The following is a 6647-nucleotide window of genomic DNA, read 5'->3' as shown; positions in this document are numbered from 1 at the left end:
TTTAGCAATGGCTAAATTGATCAGTATGGTGTTGTGAATGAAAGAGTGGAAAGCATGATTAATGAACAAAACACACACACACACATACACACACACACACACATATATATATATATACAAATCTAGAGTGATGTGAAGGATATTTTGAGTAAGTAAATTATTCATTTAGATGATTTAAAAGTTCATGTGTTTGCAGAAGAGTCAAAGTGTAGAAGATCTGAGTGTGAGTGTTGGAAGTGTGTATGGTATTTTGTGTGGTATAATCATGTTGACACACTGGTTCCCATCAGATCATCAAAGTTAAGCGACGTTGAACCTGGCTAATACTAAATGGGTGACCATTTGGGAATATCAGGTGCTGCATATGTTCTCAGCTTATCTCGGCATTATTTTTAGTTATCTTGGACTTCTCCTTGCCACTGGAGTGACAGTGTCGATTCAGGAGAGGTGTTGCTAGGGATTGTGTGACTCTTGCTTCACAATTACACATGCAGCTACATTTACAGAGGGTATCCATTGTGTTTCAAGTCGGTGTGAATATGCATGTGTAAGTTCAGGGGACATTGTACATATGCGGCTTTTGTCAGTGTGTGAAAATGTGTGTACATGAGCTCAGAGTAACTGTCATTCTAAAACATGAATAATAAAACCTTTTGTCAGGCATAAAAAAAAGAAAAAGAATTAATCTGCCTGATTAACTAACATCTCCCGTTGATATGCTATTCTTCCTGTCGTCTTGGAAACAAGATTCGTAACTCTTAAAACTACTATAAGCAATCATCCAACCTTGCTATGACGTTCAAATCCAATGAGCATTGATCGATATGAGTGTACTAATCTATCAAGCTGTTTCCCCAATTTTATAGATGCCAACGTTTTAACTGCCAACGTTGAAGAAGTAACCCAACTGTGAAATCAGCAGATGTTTTATTTCATTTGCATGTACCTTTATGACATAATAAAAAAAAAAAAAGAAAGTTTTTTATTTGAAAATTTATTCTTTTTGTTAGTAATTTTTATTTGCCATTGCTGTATTTATTTTATTTCTCAAAAGTTGTAGGGATGATCTTCACCGGGCTGACGTGCAATCAGTGGTGACACTGACCTGATACACAGACGAAAATGGCAGAACATACAGACAAACTGATGATCCATGCATCAACTTCCATAGTACATCATATGTCTTGCAGCATAACCACAGGAAAATTGTTCAGGCATCATCCATCATGGCTTTGGATGATGACTCGGTTAAACTCATAACTTCATTTTAAAAAAAATTTGATAAAAATTAAAATAATAGAATAGAAAAAAAAAAAATGACATAATAATGAAAAATAGATAAACAAGTTTTTATTAAGAATAAATAGTAAATTTTTTCTTTTATTTTGTTACATTACTGTACTTACTAGCGGGTCCTGTAGGAATTCCACAGCGAGCTCTTTCATCTATAATATAAATCACAAACAACGGTTTCTATGTGTGTATGTATGTATGTATGTATGTATGTGGGTTGGCAAATGTATGTTAGTGATGTGGAAGTGCTTGAACGGACCCAATGTCTAAGCATTGAAGCTCACATTATCAAACATAGACTGAGATGGAGTGGACGTGTGGTGAGGATGTTAGACAGTTGATTTCCCAAACAACTCCTTTATGGTGAGTTCAACGAGGAGAGACGTCTGGCTCAAAAGCCTAAAATGAGATTCCAAGATTGTTTGAAGTCCACCTTAAAAAAATGTGAGATAGATGAAAGAACCTGGGAGAGTGGAGAAGGACCTTGCGGGGAGATGTGGGCAAGTTTGAGACAGATTGAACCCAGTATGAGTGGTTGAAACATGATATCCAGAAAGGGAGAGTGAAAGGAGCTGTAGATGGGCAAGGGCGCCAAATTGGACTGGAGTGTGAGGTGTGCGGAAGATTATGTCTGAGCTGATAAGCCACCAGACTACTTATCAGCGCAGTGGGCCACAAAGCAGTCTTGTGTTGCCAGATCTAACCTGTGTTAACTGCAGGCAGATGTACAAAACAGCAGGTGGTTTGAAGCGCATTTGATTATACATAGAAGTGACCATCAAGAACGTGCTGCTAGTGGCGCACATATCTGCACAATGTGTGCCAAAGAATGCTAGAGTTTGGCAGGGCTTAAAAGCCACCTTTGTGCCGCCCATCACTGATTTGTTTTTGTGTTTCTGTATATCTTTTTTTTTGTGCTATATCAAGTAATGGCAATGTTTGAAAACGAATATGCTGCCATCATGTATGTATGTATGTATGTATGTATGTATGTATGTATGTCTTGCTAAAACTTTTGTCAGCCACGTTGGATCAGGTCGAAACTAGAGCCATCCCTCAGCTGCATAATATGTGAAAAAAAATGGTCAATTCTTTCGTATAGAAATAAAGTTTTAAACAAAGGGAGGGTCAGTAAAATTGTCTTTTCCAAACAACTTCTAAATGACTGCGCACACATGATCGTGTTTGTATGTCTTCAAAAAATCTTTCGACACATGCAATGAACACTGACACAATTGACCATTTTTTTTTCTAATTCTCACATATTATGCGGCCGAGGGATCGCTCTTTCAAGTAGTACCAGTCTTGACCCGGTCCGATGTGGCTGACAAAAGTTTTAGCAAGACATACAAACATACATACATACATTCACACACACACGCAAACCGAGGTTTGAGATTTATATATAGATGGTTAATTATTTCATATAGAAATAAAGTTTTAAATGAAGGGAGGGTCAGTAAAATTGTCTCTTCTAAACAATTTGTAAACGACTGCTCATGTGTCAAGCATTTGCGATCGTGTTTGTATGTCTGCCAAAAACTTTCAACACACGCAACGACCACTAACAAAATCAGTATTGTTAAAAACACTGATCGCTCAGACGACAAATATCCAAATATTGGCAAAAAACATTAATTCTTTCATTGTCAACTGTTTTTTTCCAAGGAGTGGGTCAGTTTTTGTGTTGACATTTTTGCAAAATCATTCACGCTTTGCGATCTCAACGTACACTTAAAAGAGGTTATTTCAAAGGCACATGACATCACAAGTTGTGTGGGCGAGACAGCTAATACGTTTGCTTATTTTTACCTCCTTTTCCACTATCGCGTTACAGGTTTTAGCCTGGCTACTGCGCCTAATTTTTTTTGTTTTTATTTTTGCGTTCACATGGGTATTCATGGGTATTTAATTAATTTTTTATAGGGACTTTGGTTGCTCAGTACTCTTAGTATACCATCTCTCCACACACGGACAACACAGATTACACATGCTATTTTCTATTTTTAATCTTTTTTTTGCTTACAAAATTTTGCTTTTGGTTTCTCTTCTAGCTGATGGCACCCAAATGACGCTCTTCCCCTGGTCCCGTTGTCATAATTTTTTTTTTTAATTAAAAGTGGATTTTACAAATGGGCAACCTACCCCCACCCTTCCCAATTTTTATTTTTTTTTTATGACTGGGCAACGCTCGGAGCTCCCTGCTAGTCTATTATGTAAACGGAAGTCGTCTGTGTGTTTGTGTGTGTTTGTATATTTGCTAAAAACTTTTATCAGCCATATCTGACCAGATCGCAACTAGTACCATCGGAAAGAACAATGCCCCAGATGCATAATATGTGAAAATTAGAAAAAAAGATGCATTCTGTGGCAGTCAACTGGATCACTTTTTAGAAGGGGGAGGTCCTTTTTTGCATCGCTCTTTTCGCAAGGCATGCACGCGTATCAAACTAAAACTATGTTTAAAAAGATTATTTTCCAACGTCATGATATAAGCACTTGTGAATAGAAGTAAAATGTGTAATACGTATATTTTATTAAAACTTCAATCTCTCCTTCTCTCGGATTTTATTCTTTTCTCGCTTGCTCATCTTTCACTTCAAACAACTGCTTTGCCAATTTCCCTTTGAATTGTTGTTTACAATTGATTTCATTGAAGTCAGATAGTTTTAAAAAAATGCCTGTTAAACCTCACATGAACATTCAATATGATCTATTTCTGATACGTTCACTTGAAATCTTATCACAAAGCATATCTTTTGAATGATATTTTATTCTTTTTATCAATTTTATCTCTACAGTTAGTGAATCAGTTTAGTTTTTAAAATATTTTCTTTTGCTAATTAAAATTTACAAACTATTTATTATCAGACCACACTGATATTTTGTTATAATTAGAAAGTCCGCAAAGATAGTGGATAAAGTACTTAGTTAAATTCAATTGTAAGTTACATTCTTCTGAAGGTTCAATCCTCAGAGTGGGTGGACACTCAAAATACAATTATGAATTACTTAAGATTTCTACCCAGTTATGGCTGATGGAACAAGAGCACGCTATCTCCATGGCTTAAACAAACGGTTTTGTTCGAACTTCCATGCAGTTTCCTTGAGTTCGACAGAAAGATTCCTAAATACGACAGATAAGTTTCCAAGTTTGACAGAAAGATTCTTATGTCCGACAAGATACACCTGAAGACTGTTGGAGGTTACATTGACTGAAACTATGCAAATAATACTCAAGATTAGAACAGTAGGCAAAAAAATCTAAATAATTTGAAAGTTGTTGTTAATTAATATAACGACGAAACATAATTTAGTTAAACTGTATGAAAATCTGACTATCATAAAGGGAAACAGGACCAAAACTGCTGATATATATATAGTCTGATGAATCATTACGAGGATGAAATGCAGAAAATTCTGTATAGTTTAATTGCTACATATATTTTCATAACTTACTATATATATATATATATATTTCTCAAAACCTCTGGTCTTGATGGAGGGGAGACTAAAACGTGCTACTATGGTTTCGAATGATTTGAAATAACAGCAAGGGGAGACTTGATTCCAATTATATCTCATATGTTATATCCCCTTTCTTTTAGAAATAGTGTACGATTATGAATATCTCCAGGATCAAATAATCCTTATACACTGTGAAATTTACTTTATGTATGAAAACCAAAGAGGGGAGATATAACATATGAGAAATATTTGGAATCAAGTCTCCCTTTGATGTTATTGCAGATCATTTCAAACCATTGCAGCAAGTTTTAGTTTCCTCTCTATTAAGGCCAGAGGTTTTGGTGAAATATCAGATATTTTGTAATTCATATGAAAAACTAGAAAAACAAATCCCTATGATTGAAATATCCTTTAAAATTACCACTATTATAGGTTTTCAAGGGTGCTGAAAACAAAAACAAAACATAAAATCCCAGGAAACGAATAGTTTCCAAGATATGAAGAAATTATCGTTTTAAAAAGTGGGGGATCACTTTTCTTTATAGATTTACATAAAATGAACACCCACTTTATAGCCACCTTTTTTTTTTAGGAATGGTGTTTATTTGGTAATTGTGGCCTGGTAGATCAACACAAAACCTACTTTAAAAAACTTGTTTTCTATAGGTTATCGGGTGTGCTAAAAATGAATGTCGCATTTAAATTTTCCGCAAATAAGTATTTTTTATGGGTATTAAGCAATGTAATTCTTTATGTTATAAGTGGTAGCCATTCTTGTATGAGCCAGGGCACGCATATTTTTGCTTAATACCGGGAAAAATACTTATTTGCAGAAAATTTAAATGTAATATTCATTTTCAGCACACCTGATAACCTATAGAAAACAAGGTAAGTTTTGTGTTGGTCTACCAAGCCACAAACCCCCCCCCCCAAAATAACAGACACCCCCCTTCCTAAAAAAAAGTGGCCATAAAATAGGTGCTCATTTTACGTTAAGTTAATATAGAAAAGTGATCCCCCACTTTTTGTAACAATAATGTGTGACTTTAAGGGCAAATGTCACAGCCCACTACACAATTCAGGTCATTAGCTTTCTAATGAGCCTTCATTTGTTAAATTCTGATCAATATTCGCCGAGATTTCAAATGGATATATGGATATATCTATACTTGTAGACAAATTGAATATTGAAATGCTCATATCTTTGGTTCAATGGACAAAACTACATTTAAATTAGAAGGCTTTTTGAAGATTATAATACTATTCTATGGTTAAAATTTTATGACAATTGGTAAAAAAGAACCTATATTTTCAAACCAATAAAATATGCCCAAATTTGCCTACATTTGTATATATAGTGTCCTGGCAGGCAACTTCGGTTTTACTAATTCGGTTGTCTCCCCTACGTTTGTATATTTGCTGCTTCGATTGTCTCCCTTACATTTGTATATATAGTGTCCTGGCAGACAACTTCAGTTTTGCTGCTTCAGTTGTTTCCCCTGTGGCATTGCCAGGCCACTAATATATATATATATATATATATATATATATATATATATATATATACTCGTAGCCAAACTGAATATTGAAATGCTTATATCTTTGGTTCTATGGGACAAAAATACATTAAAATTTGCAGGCTACTTGGAGATTATAATACTATTCTGGCAATTGGTAACACACACACACACATTCAGCTTTATATATATATATATATATATATATATATATATAGGCGCAATATTTTTATTCATGTAAACATTATTTGGTTGAACATTTGCAACATATTAAGATCAGAGCTAAAAATAGTTGGGCTTTTTCAAGTGGATCATATTTCCTAAGATGGAAAGAGAGAGAGGGGATCGCCCGGAAATGTATGGCTATTT

The 6647-nt window shown here is 34.7% G+C and overlaps 1 pseudogene; it reads left to right on the top strand.

The window, feature by feature from the left end:
* The first annotated feature begins 250 nt into the window (after nt 1–250).
* On the top strand, nt 251–367 carry LOC145288308 (5S ribosomal RNA; annotated as a pseudogene).
* The last annotated feature ends 6280 nt before the right edge of the window (nt 368–6647 follow it).

This window comes from Euprymna scolopes, chromosome 11, assembly GCF_053919585.1.
Source record: "Euprymna scolopes isolate OS-2025 chromosome 11, ASM5391958v1, whole genome shotgun sequence".
Lineage (NCBI taxonomy): Eukaryota > Metazoa > Mollusca > Cephalopoda > Sepiida > Sepiolidae > Euprymna > Euprymna scolopes.
This window is presented reverse-complemented; position numbering and strand designations above follow the sequence as displayed.